Here is a 12,257-nt window from a genome sequence, read left to right as displayed (position 1 = left end):
CTTGGGCTGCTTCCATATCTTGTACAGCCGAAACTTCCTGACCGACCGTTGCAGGGCTAGGGCTCCTGTCTCTCACCTGGGCTCTCACCCTGCTCTCTATCCCCTGGGCTTTTAGGGACTTTTACAGAACCAGCACCTCCAGAGTTGGGGTGGGCCCCAAAGGTTGCCTTTTCCTTTATTTTTTTTTTAACTATTTGAAAGTTTTTATTTTTTTATTTTATTTTATTTTTTTAAATATGAAATTTATTGTCAAATTGGTTTCTATAGAACACCCAGTGCTCATCCCAACAGGTGCCCTCCTCAATACCCATCACCCACCCCATCAACCCTCAGTTTGTTTTCAGTTTTTAAGAGTCTTTTATGTTTGGGCTCCCTCCCTCTCTAACCTCTTTTTTTTTTTTTTATTCCCCTCCTCCATGGTTTTCTATTAAGTTTCTCAGGATCCACATAAGAGTGAAAACATATGGTATCTGTCTTTCTCTGTATGACTTATTTCACTTAGCATAACACTTTCCAGTTCTATCCAGGTTGCTACAAAAGGTTGCCTTTTCCTAACTTGCCTAAAGGTGCCTCAGGGGCTAGGGAACCTCACCCCTGATCCAGTCCTTTTCCCACCAGCACCTCCTCACACTCTGACCTTCCGATTTCTCCAACACCCTCTCTCAGCCTCTCACTCACTGCCCGCTGACAGCCCACCTTACCAGCCCGGACCTGGATTCCTTCGGAACAGGCCTACTGACACCCTTACCCTAACTCCTCCCTCGCAGCCCTGACCTTGGACTCATTCTCATACAGAATAAGCCTTGGACTTATCTATCCAACCCGTCTTTGCCCCCGACTCCCAAGCCGGAGAAGGACCTCAGGTCTTCCTACAGCTCCGCCCACTGGAGGCCCCGCCCCCGCCCACGTCGGGTAGTGCTCTCACCCTATCTCTCACACGATCTGCCCTGTCTCCCAGGATTTGCGGTTTGGCCTGCCTCACTGACACTTATTGAAGTCCCCGGAGAGGCAGCGAGGGCCCAACTGGGCCCTAGTTCGTGGAGAGACGCCGGCCGGCTTGTTACTGCTTAGCTCCTTTTTGTGGTTCATTGCGGCTGCGCGGCAAACGATGACAGCATCAAGTACTCTTGCGCAGCGACAAAGTTTACGGTTGGCTCCATAGCTCAGGGGTTAGAGCACTGGTCTTGTAAACCAGGGGTCGCGAGTTCAAATCTCGCTGGGGCCTGCTGGTGCGTCTTTTTTTCCCCACCCCTTGGAAAAGCGGAAGATGCTTGAGCCAACACGAATTTCCGCTTTTCTTAGAGACCAGGCCTTAGGCGGAGCTGCCTGTTCCTTGACACTTAGATGCCCACCGACTAAAAGTGGCTTTACTTTTTCAAGAACCAAACCCACTGCGTCCGTGACCTTTCGATCACAGGCTCCGCTGGCTCCGCGCGTCTTCTCCACAGCGGTCCTTCGCTGGTATCCTTCGCAGGCTCCCTGCAAGTTCGTGGAAGGTCTTTCCGTTCCCCTCCTCTCACCTACTCAGGCCAGGGAGTCGCCCTGGTCTCTGTCTTCTCCGTTAAGTGGGGACCACCTGTCTGTGCCCACCTCTTAACAAACGCACCCTGGGAATCTATTTTAGTCTGGAGGGGGACTAGGTTTAAGCCTTACCCTTGGCTCGCCATTGCTCTCCACAATCTAGCTTCCATAGTGAGGTGGTTGTCCAGTGGGGCAGGAACATAGGGTCAACGAATTCCAGGAACCCGGGACGCGCAGGTGCCGGAAGGTGCCGGTACGCTCCTGGCCTATCCTGGGCGTGTCTGTTCGGGTCTTGAAGCACTCTAGGCTCTTTGGATGGCAGCCGGCCGGTGCAAAGGCCTGTGGCCCCCATCCACCACGCTCCCTACCGGCTTACTCCCTTTGCCTCTTCTCCGGCGTCTACCCAGGTTTCCGCAAGCGGTTTTCTCCACTCTGTTGCCCCAGGCCGGGGTTGTTTTCGAAACCCGAATCGCGATAGAGTGCTGCCAGGAGTCAGCCGCGTCCCCACGTGGGGACTTTTCTGAAGGTCCCGTTTGACTTGGAGAGAGGACTCCTGCGGGCTGGGATAGCGCGGCGGGGCATGGTCACGCCTCTGCCTGAGCCACGGCTGCCTAGTAGGGTCGTGCGGGCGAAAGCCGTGGCGGGATGGTGCCCTAGACCCTCCGTGAGCCTGGCTCTGCCTATCTGGCAGCGCCCCAGTTGTTCACTGGGGATTTAGTTTCATTTTGTACACTTGACTTCCTTTAACAGCATAAATAAATAAATCAAAGTCAGAAGGTCAGCAGTTGTGTTTTTATTGTTTTGTTTAAAAGAAAAACTAAATGGTTAAAAAAAAGACCGGAAGTAAATGGGACAATTATAGTCTTTAGGGCAGGTGTTACTAATTGTGGAAGTTTGTACTTTTCTTTATATAATTCCATAGAGAAGAGAAGCAAATGCTTACGACACGGAGGTGGTAGTAACGGAGGCCGAGGACACACGGTGGCCTAGGGCAGAAGAGAGCCCATCTAACGCTTTGTGCGTCTCGAAAAGAGACGAGGACAACGCCAACGCCTTGTGGCGAAGAGGCGGGTTAGCATTGTGTTTTCAAGGAAAAGTCCGAGAGGAGCAGCGAATGGAGCGGTCAATGCAGAGGGATGAGCAAGATCGTGGAGTGGCAGTAGATAAATTAGCACTTTTTTCCTTGGAGGAGGTTAACCACCATTCGTCTCCCATTCATTTTTTATAACTGCCGTTGTGTAGGAAATTTCTTTGCTGGCTGCACAAAAATAAACCTTTGGCCCAGCTCTGAGTGGATTTTCGTGAATTTTACAGCAGGAAATCAGAATCACTGGTTTTTGTTTTTTTACTACTGAATAATCCAGCGCAGTTAAAGTCTTTTTAGGGAAAGCAAGCCTGAGACGAGGGAGGACAGCGCCTGCACAGCCCAGGACCCTGGTTTGGCGGGAGCCGATGGCTGCTCCAGTGCAATCTCGGACAAAGCTTCGGGGACGGAGAGCCGGGGCATTCAGCCTGCGTGCCCAGTGTGCGCGCGCGCTCTAGAGCGAGCCTCCAGAGCTGCGCAACCACCACTTCAGCCAGCCACCCCAAGGGAACGGGGTTTCCGGTCATCTTGTTTCTGCCTTACACTTCCCTACATTTTGTGAAGCTTTTGCAAATAAGGGTGTGTTGCTTTTCATGTTTTCATAAAACAATAAAAGAAAAGCTCTCGCCCTTTTACCAGGCGCCCCACCTGAAGGGACTACTACCTCGACTTCATTTCGCTTGTAGAGGCTCAGGACCCAGTCAGTCCCGCGTCCCCTCCAAATCCCGCGCGCGGTTCTCTCCGGGAGCCCTGGGCTTCTCCCGGCCTCTGAGCCCAGACCCTGGGCCTCCAGACTTGCGCCTTGCTTGGGCTCCCTTGGGCAGGGGCTCCCGGTCCCCAAAGCGGAAAGTTGCCCCTGCCTGCTGCTCCTACCTGCTGCTAGTGAGGCACTCCTTCGGATTCCAGATTACATACAGAGGGACCAAGGGACACGGACCGTTTACGCTGGGCGAGCTACCTACGGATGAGATTAATGACCGATGCCCAGACTGTGGAGTAGGAATGCGTTGGGTGTGGGAGACTCAGATCCAGAGAGCAATTTCAATATGTCAAAAATAAAAATCTCCGTCGGTGATAAAAATTACTTCTTGGAGAATCTGATTATGAGCTGAGCAAAAAAGAGCTAAGTACGAAGTGGCTCGTTGGTCTAGGGGTATGATTCTCGCTTTGGGTGCGAGAGGTCCCGGGTTCAAATCCCGGACGAGCCCGCTTTTTCAATTCTACTAACTTTCTAGCTAGGTCCCTTATGTGGATGGTTTTGTCCTTGAACAGAGTTGGCATACCCCAGAGCTCTGAGTGTCCTGGGGTTTAGTAAGAAGAGCAGGTAGGAGAGTGAGTGAGCCGTTCCAGAACTGAGGGTCGCAGGTGAAGGGTTGGGTGCAGAGCCGTTCGCCTTTGTTTTCCGCCAGCATGGGACCTGGACCCATCTTTTCTCAGTCGTAGAACTTTGCATCTAGTGTACCCAGGGAGGCTCTCTTAATCATCAAAGGTCTTACAGGGATTTCCCCAGCCAAAAGTTTCCGTAGTGTAGTGGTTATCACGTTTGCTTAATACGTGTGGAAGTTCTGGGTTCAAAGCTGGGCCAAAGTAATGTGTGGGGCTTCCCCTGCCATTTTTCTTCTTACTACTTAACATTTGGAGACTCTGTAAATCAAACTCGGTCCTGATTTAGAACATCCACCATCATCTACTACTTGCAATTTACTACATTGGGGTACACTTGGAGACTCTATGGGGACATACCAGGGTCCAGTTCAGGACTTCCACATCACTTCTGCTTGTACAGAGACGCGCGATCTTCCAGGATGGAGAGAAACGGTATCTACACAGCCGTTTTTCCGCCTCAGCCACGTACGCCTGTTAAATACCTCATCCCAACTCACTGTCTCAGGACACCAGAGCGCACGGAGACCGCACAGAGCATCCGACAATCCGTAGCAGACTCACGCTGCTAAAACGGAATCCCAGACACTGAGGTCGGAGCCCTCCCAATTCTGCCTCATTCCTCTTTTGTGACCCAAAGCAAAATAGCATAAAGCACGTCAAGGAACTAGCAGCGGTGGAATTCATACCCACGCCTCCAAAGAGTCTGGAGCCTTAATCCAGCGCCTTAGACCGCTCAGCCACACTACCCTGCTGCAAAGTCCCTTTGGGTGTCTTCACTGCTGATAACTTTTCAAGGGTTTTTCAGGAAAACGAAGCATTGAGGAAATTTTACAGGTTAAAACAGAACCGTATCCCGACCGGAAAGATTAGTTTAACCAGAGTCACAGGCAGGGAACCTGAGCTCCACGAGAGCTGTCAGAGAAGGGTACGCGAAGCGCACACCCCACGCCTTGGTTTTGGGAAAGACACTCAAGTCACTCCCACCTCTCACTTTGGGGAATGGGCCTGAACGCAGGGGAAGCCTTCTATAATCTCACCTTGTTTTTAATTTTTTTTCAAATTAAACTGTGAGTGTATATTATTTTCAGAAATTAATGCGTAGGAATCTTGCACCCCCTCTCAATTAAAAAAAAAAAAACCATAACATTTTTTGTTGGCAATAGCACCAGCACTTTCAGAAGTGGCTGAGATCTCAGAGGCCTCCACCCGTGCAACTCTGCTACCTAAGATTTCCCTCCTTTTCTTTCTTTTTCTTTTTCTTTTCTTTTTCTTTTTCTTTTTTCATTTTCTTTTTCTTTTCTTTTTCTTTTTCTTTCTCTTTCTTCCTTCCTTTCTTCCTTCCTTTCTTCCTTCCTTCCTTTCTAACAGCAAACAAAAGTTTATTAGAGTATAAGATTAGAAAGTAAGAATAGTAGTAAAGCTCTGTTTACAGAGAGGGGACATTCGAAAGTGAATGCCCTGATTTCCACCCTTTAAACAAGTGTTTCAGCTGGAGGTATCGGGTCTTGAAAAAACACGCTAGATTGAATCCTATACAGGGTATCCTCCCTTCCCTCCCCATTATAAAAATCCATTAAAAAAGTAAAACCAACTCGGCAAATCCGGGAAAAAAATAGAAAAAAATTCACCAGAAAACCCACAACTATCAATATTTAGTGATCAGTATCAATATTCTCCATTAACTTTTTCTTGCACCAGTAGGTCTACCTCCTATAGATACAGATTTGAATCATGTATTTTGTTACGGCAGCTCGAACAGAAGTAGATAAGTTTACTGTTACAAACATCAATAGATTTCACTCACATTAATACTGAACAAAGAAGTCAGGCATAAAAGATCCTATTTTCTGTTGATTGCATACATAAGATATTCAAGCATGAGCAAAACTAATCTCTGCTGATAGAAGTTAGAAATACTGTTACTTCGGGGAAAGAAGTGCAGGTACTGATGGCAGAGAGACAGGAGGTAACAGTTTCGGGTGCTGGAAACATACTACCTTGATCTGGGTGATGGGCACGTGTGTGTGTGTGTATTCACTTAGTTGTGTGCTTAAGATCTTTGCACATGTAAAAATATTTGCACAACAAAGATATTTTTCACAATAACAATTTTTTAAAAAAGAGGGGTTCCTTAATTCAAAAGGCCATTTTTAATTTTTATTACTGCATAACAAATTGCCACAAATTTAGTGGCTTGAAACAACACAAATTTATTATCATACAGTTTTGGTGGGTCAAGAGTCTGGGGACAAGTTAGCAAGGTCCTTTCCTCATGTTTCACCAGGTGGAATCATGGTTTTGGCCATTGCTGCCATATTCTCTGAGGCTCGGGATTCTCTCCCAACCTTATTAGCTGTAGGCAGACTCCAGTTCCTTGTGGTTGTGGACTAAAATCCCCATTGCTTTGCTGGCTGTTTGTTGGATGCTGTTCTCAGAGCCCTCTTGCTGGCTCATTGACCCTTTCACAATAGGATACTTTACTTCTCCCTTGAGGCCAAGAGTGTAACCTCCCCTGGTACTTCACTTTTGTCTGAGGTTTCACCTAATTAAATCAGGCCCACCCAAAATGGATTTATTCAAAGTCAACTGGCCAGTGAACTTAATTACATCTGCAAAATTGCTTCTTCCATAAAATGTATCATGATCATGGGTATGATATCCCTTTGTATTTACTCAAGGGAAGGGGAGTATACAGGGTATGTACACCAGCATGGGAAACTTGGGACCCATCTTTGAATTCTGCCTACTGCAGTTACAGACACAAGAACCAGATATGGAAGCATCTCCCAGCATAAGAGCCTTTCCAAGTTCCTTCAGTCTTTTTGTTTTAGTAACTTGTTAAAAATGTGACCCTGTAGTGAGGTGAGAGGGAGTTCTGGCTTTCCCTTCTTCCTGTGTGTCAATGCTAACTTTCTGTTTTTATTTGGCAACATGAGACTAAATGGGCTTGCTGTTACACTGCACCAAAGTGGGCAGAAACAGAGGCACCCTTGGCCAAGGTGCACCCTGGTGCTCTCCCTGCTGCTTGTGTCATGTGGGTGGTCAACTTCCTCCAGTTCTTTTAGTTCCTTAGGACTCCCATTTGTATTTTTAGAAACTTAAGGATTATTCCATCAATATGTGCACAGTATAGAAAAATTAGACAGGCATAAGAATAATTAGCATAAAGAAAATGAAAATCACCTTCAACAATGCCACCTAATTGTTAATATTTTGCTTAGAGCTTTTCAGATTCTTTTCATGCATATTTTAATACACACACTATTTTAACAAAAATACTTTGCACTGTCTTGTAACTTGGTTTGTAAAAATATTCAAGAAGTGTAATTATTATACTTTCATGCCATAAATTCCTTCTACATCATTTCACCCTACTTTTATGAAATTTTAAACAGAAAGCAATAGGCCAAGGAGGTGGGTCAGGTGTAGCCCTTAGGAACTAAACCAAAGAAGCTCATTTACACATGTTTTTTTTGGTAAGTCAGTTAGAGAAAGACAAATACCATGTGATTTCACTCATGTGGGATGTTTTTTAAGTTTATTTATTTATTTATATATTTTCACTCATATGTGGAATTTAAGAAAAAAAAAAAAAAACAACAACCAAATAAGCAAAGGAAAAAAGAGCAAGAGGCAAGCCAAGAAACAGACTCTTAACTATAGAGAACAAACAGATGGTTACCAGAAAGGAGATGGGGGGAAAAGGGGATGGGTTAAATAGGTCATGAGATTAAGGACTCCACTTGCTGTGATGAGCACCTGGTAGGTGTTGTATGGAAGCACTGAATCACTATATTGCATACCTAAAGCTAATACTACACTGTAAACCAACTGTAGTTTAAATAAAAACTTTAAAAAAATAAACACGTTATTTGGTACTTGTCCACAGCTCCTTCTAAGAAGCTTCAGATGGTTTTAAAATAAGCCTTTTACCTTTTACCCAGTGACTAGTTTAAGGAATTACTGCAACCTATTAGGAAGGGCTGTGTGAAGAGTCAGGAAATAGCTCCAAAACTCACTTGTTGAGATTGTTGAGATTCCCTTGCACAGGAATATGACAGAGACCAATCAACTGGTTGATTTTCTCAAATAAAGGCACATGTAGGATTTATAAGAGAGAGGAGAAAGGAGAGAAACATCACAGCCAGTCTTGAGAGTGAGTCTTTTTTCTCACAGGTAACCTGCTTAGCTGGAAGCTATCCAAAGTCTAGAGCCTGTGGTGAATGGGCTGGCTGAGCTCATGGGGAAATGATTCATTTATTTCGGTTTCTCCAAAAAACAAAACCAAACCATGAGTACTCAGCTGTTGAGGCATGCTGTAACTCTGTAATGCTTGCAAAATGCAGATTGTGTCTGCACCATTTTCCTCATTATAATACTTCAGAAATTACACACAACTTTTTGTTTCTCAGTCATGTCTAAAAGTAACACAATGGAATTCAGCAGTTTCTTTTATTTTTTAAAACAAAACGATTTCCAATTATTCATGTCTAGTATATAGAAACACAATTTATTTTAGCTATCGATGATGTATCTTGTAACTTTGCTAAACATGTTTACTTCTAGTATTTGTGTGTGTGTGTGTGTGTGTGTGTGTGTCGGGGGGAGATTGTGGTAGATTTTCCCCATAGATATTACATCATTGTGATGAATGAAAATTGTACCTCTTCCTTTCCAATCTGGATGCCTTTAATTACTTTTCTCACCTTGTTGTACTGGCTAGAATGTCTAAAGCAATCCTAAATAGAAGTGGTGAGAGTGTAAATCCTTGTTCTTCTTTGGGGGAAGGCTCTCAGACTTTCAACATTGAATATGATAGCCCTTTCTAGGGTTGAGAGTCAATTCTCCTGGTTTGCTGAGTTTTATCAAAAATGGACATTAGACACAAGAAAAAAGAAACAGAACTATGTATGGTGACAGATGTTAACTAGACTTTTTGCAGTATAGATTTCCCTGCTCTCCAAAAATAGAATGTTGTAGAGGTGCCTGGGTGGCTCAATTGGTTAAGCGTCAGATTGTTGATTTTAGCTCAGGTCACCATCTTACGGTTTGTGGGATAGAGCCCCACTTCGGGCTCTGTGTTGACAGTGAGGACCCAGCTTGGGATTCTCTTTCCCTCTGCCCCTGCCCAGGTTGCTCTCTGTCAAAATAAATAAATAAACATTAAAAAAAAAAAAAGAAAGTAGAATGTTCCTATGAGACCTTTGGTAAACCAAACTGGCATAAAGTGAGGAGTATTGCCCACTTTCTGAAAGTTCAAGTTACACTACTTTGATTTTACAAAAGACCTGGATTAGTATGGTCACAGCTTTTCCCTTAAAAATGAAATCTTTGGATTTCTTTTGGTTAATGAAAACAGGTACTAATGTAGTATATACTACATTATCAAATATACAAATATCAAATCATTATGTTATACACCTGAAACGAATATAAGTCAATTATACCTCAATAAAAAAGTTATGAATCCAGAAAATGTTTTGTGTAGTCTTTATATCTTGTTGTTTAGCCATAAACATTATGTAAGTTTCTACTGGAGAATAAGTAAAGTCTGTTATTAAATGTCCCTAAAAAAATAATATTAGATTTTGTCAAATGCTTCTTCTGCATTTACTAGGATAATAAGATGGTTTTTCTTTTTTAGTTAATATGGTGAATTATATTGATTTTTTCAAATGTTAACCTGGCCTTTATCAGTAGCTGAAATCATCTGGGTCACTTGTTGTTGTTGTTGTTGTTGTTGTTTTATTGTCTGGCTCTCCTGTGTGTGTAAGCTCCTGTATCCCTAGACCCTGCTGACAGTGCTGTTCCATAACCTATCTTTTCCCCTCAGCTTTATTGAGGTATGGTTGACAAATAGAAATTGTACATATTTAATGTGTACAATACAATGTTTGTACACAAACATTGTGAAATAATCACAAACTAATTAACACCTCTATCACATAATTTTTTTGTGTGGTGACAACATGTAAGATCTACTGTCAGCAAATTTTAAGTATACTATATACATATTTTTTTAAAGTTTATTTATTTGAGAAAGAGACAGAGAAAGCACGGTGGAGGGGTAGAGAGAGAATCCCAAGCAGGCTCTGCAAGGACAGCGTGAAGCCTGATACCAGATCTGATGTGGGGCTCTATCTCTTGAACCATGAGATCAGGACCTGAGCTGAAATCAAGAATCAGATGCTTAACCAACTGAGCCACCCAGGCACCCCTACAGTATATTAACTATAGTCATTATGCTGTACATTAAGTTTCAAGAACTTACTCATCTTATAACTGAAAATTTGACCAATGTATCCTATTTTGCCAACTCCCAGTCCCAGGTAATCACAATTCTACTCTGTTTCTTTTTGACTTTTTTAGATTCCACATATTAGTGAGATTATACAGCACTTATTTTCTGTGTGTCTGGCTTATTTTCCTTGGCATAATGTTTCCCAGGTTCATCCATGCTGTCACAAATGGCAGGATTTCCTTATATTTTAAGGCTGAATAATATTCCATTAAAAATATATCACATTTTCTTTATTCATTCATCCATCAGTGGACACTTAGGTTGTTCCCACATCTTAGCTATTGTGAATAATGTGGTGTCTAAGTGGGGTGTCTCTCGGTCAGACAGGGGCCTTCAAATGTGGGGCAATGATCAGATGGAAGTCAATGGCATGGAAGGTGAAAGAATTCACTTGAGGCAGGACAAAGGAGATAGTTTACTGAATACACCACAAGGGAATAGTGGGCAGGAAAGCAGAGAAGCTGTCTGCAACAAGGCAGTGGGTATGGACCATTCTTTAAAAGGAAAGGTGAGGAGGTATGGTGACCTACAGAATTCTCCCTTTTTTAGTAAGTGTGCCTAGTTGTAAGTAGCCCATTGGTTAGTTAAGGTCTGTGGATATTTAAAAAAAATTTTTTTTTAACACTGATTTATCTTTGAGAGAGAGACAGAGACAGCGCTTGAGAGGGGTAGGGGCAGAAAGAGAGGGAGACACAGAATCTGAAGCAGGCTCCAGGCTCCGAGCTGTCAGCACAGAGCCCCATGCAGGGCTCTAGCTCACAAGCTGTGAGATCATGACCTGAGCCGAAGTTGGACACTCAACCAACTGAGCCCCCCAGGTGCCCCATGGCCTATGGATATTTTTTGAGGTGAGTTGCCTGATATGCCTGTCTATATTGCATTGCTCAAGCCTGTTTGCCAAAAAGCAGTCTCTACATTCCCCTCCACCCCCCGCCCCGATAGATCAACAAGGAGAATCTATGGCATTTGGGTGGAGGTCTCCTCCCCAGTAGCTTCTTCCTGCTTAATAAGGGGTGTAGAGATGTCCCTACCTAAACTTGTTGGTTCATCAAGGGTTCTGTGCAGCTATAGACCAGAGCATGGTATTATATTAACGTGCTGAGAGGCAACTTGAGTGAAATTCTTTGGTGGCCAGGTACATGGGACTTGTGAGAACGGGCCCTCTGATGGTATGGGCTGGAATCCCTGTTGAACCATCATTCATATATGGAATTGTTAGATTCTGGAAGAGACGGATTTAACAAAGAGATTAAAGAAGTGGGGAGGACCAATAATTACAAGTATGAGTATTGAGGCCAGGGGTCCTAAGAAGGGAAGGAATTAGGATAGTCATGAACAGGGTTCCTTTCCAGGAAAACCATCCTTGTGTTGCATGGTCCAGGAAGGAGGAAACCAAAAGAAGGTTATGATGTGAAAAAGACAAAACTTAGCCCCCAAAGGGGTGATGATTGTATTGTGAGAGCAAGACATCAAGGGATTGGGGAGAGGAATAGCTCCAGGTAAGTTATGATTTCTGACCAAGTGAATTCAGAGAGGTCACCCTGAAGAAAAAGGTGGAGAATGAAGTCTTGGAATTGGGAAGGAGAAATTGTAAGAGTTTTGGGAGGAATGTATCAAGGGGCGTTTTTCTAAGATAATATCATAGAATGATTGAATGTGAGAGTAGAGATTGGCCATGGGCCAGACTCATGGGCCTCTAGGCCTCTGGGTGTGTATCACCAGGGTCTCCTCTGAATAATAGGCATAGATCTCCCACCTGCTCGCAGCTTCGCAGCTTCGCTTAGCAAAGGGCTCCTTATCTGGGGCCAGAGAGGTCTTGATTTTGGAAAGATGGATCCACGAGGAGAAGCTGTGAAGTTTTTCTACTGTTGGAGTGGTCAAGAGGACCTGATCAGGCCTGGTGCAGATAGGCTTTTTGTCCTGTGAAACAGTCTTAAGGTATACCCAATCCCAGGATGTAAACTT

The 12,257-nt window shown here is 44.1% G+C and overlaps 2 non-coding genes across 2 annotated transcripts; both read left to right on the top strand.

Annotated features, from left to right (window-relative positions):
- Positions 1–1,152: 1,152 nt before the first annotated feature.
- Positions 1,153–1,225, top strand: TRNAT-UGU. The gene has a single exon. It is a non-coding gene; the product is annotated as a tRNA-Thr (tRNA).
- A 2,516-nt stretch (positions 1,226–3,741) lies between these two features.
- On the top strand, positions 3,742–3,813 carry TRNAP-UGG. The gene has a single exon. It is a non-coding gene; the product is annotated as a tRNA-Pro (tRNA).
- Positions 3,814–12,257: the final 8,444 nt, after the last annotated feature.

Source organism: Prionailurus bengalensis, chromosome A1 (genome assembly GCF_016509475.1).
Source record: "Prionailurus bengalensis isolate Pbe53 chromosome A1, Fcat_Pben_1.1_paternal_pri, whole genome shotgun sequence".
NCBI classification, from domain to species: domain Eukaryota; kingdom Metazoa; phylum Chordata; class Mammalia; order Carnivora; family Felidae; genus Prionailurus; species Prionailurus bengalensis.
This window is presented reverse-complemented; position numbering and strand designations above follow the sequence as displayed.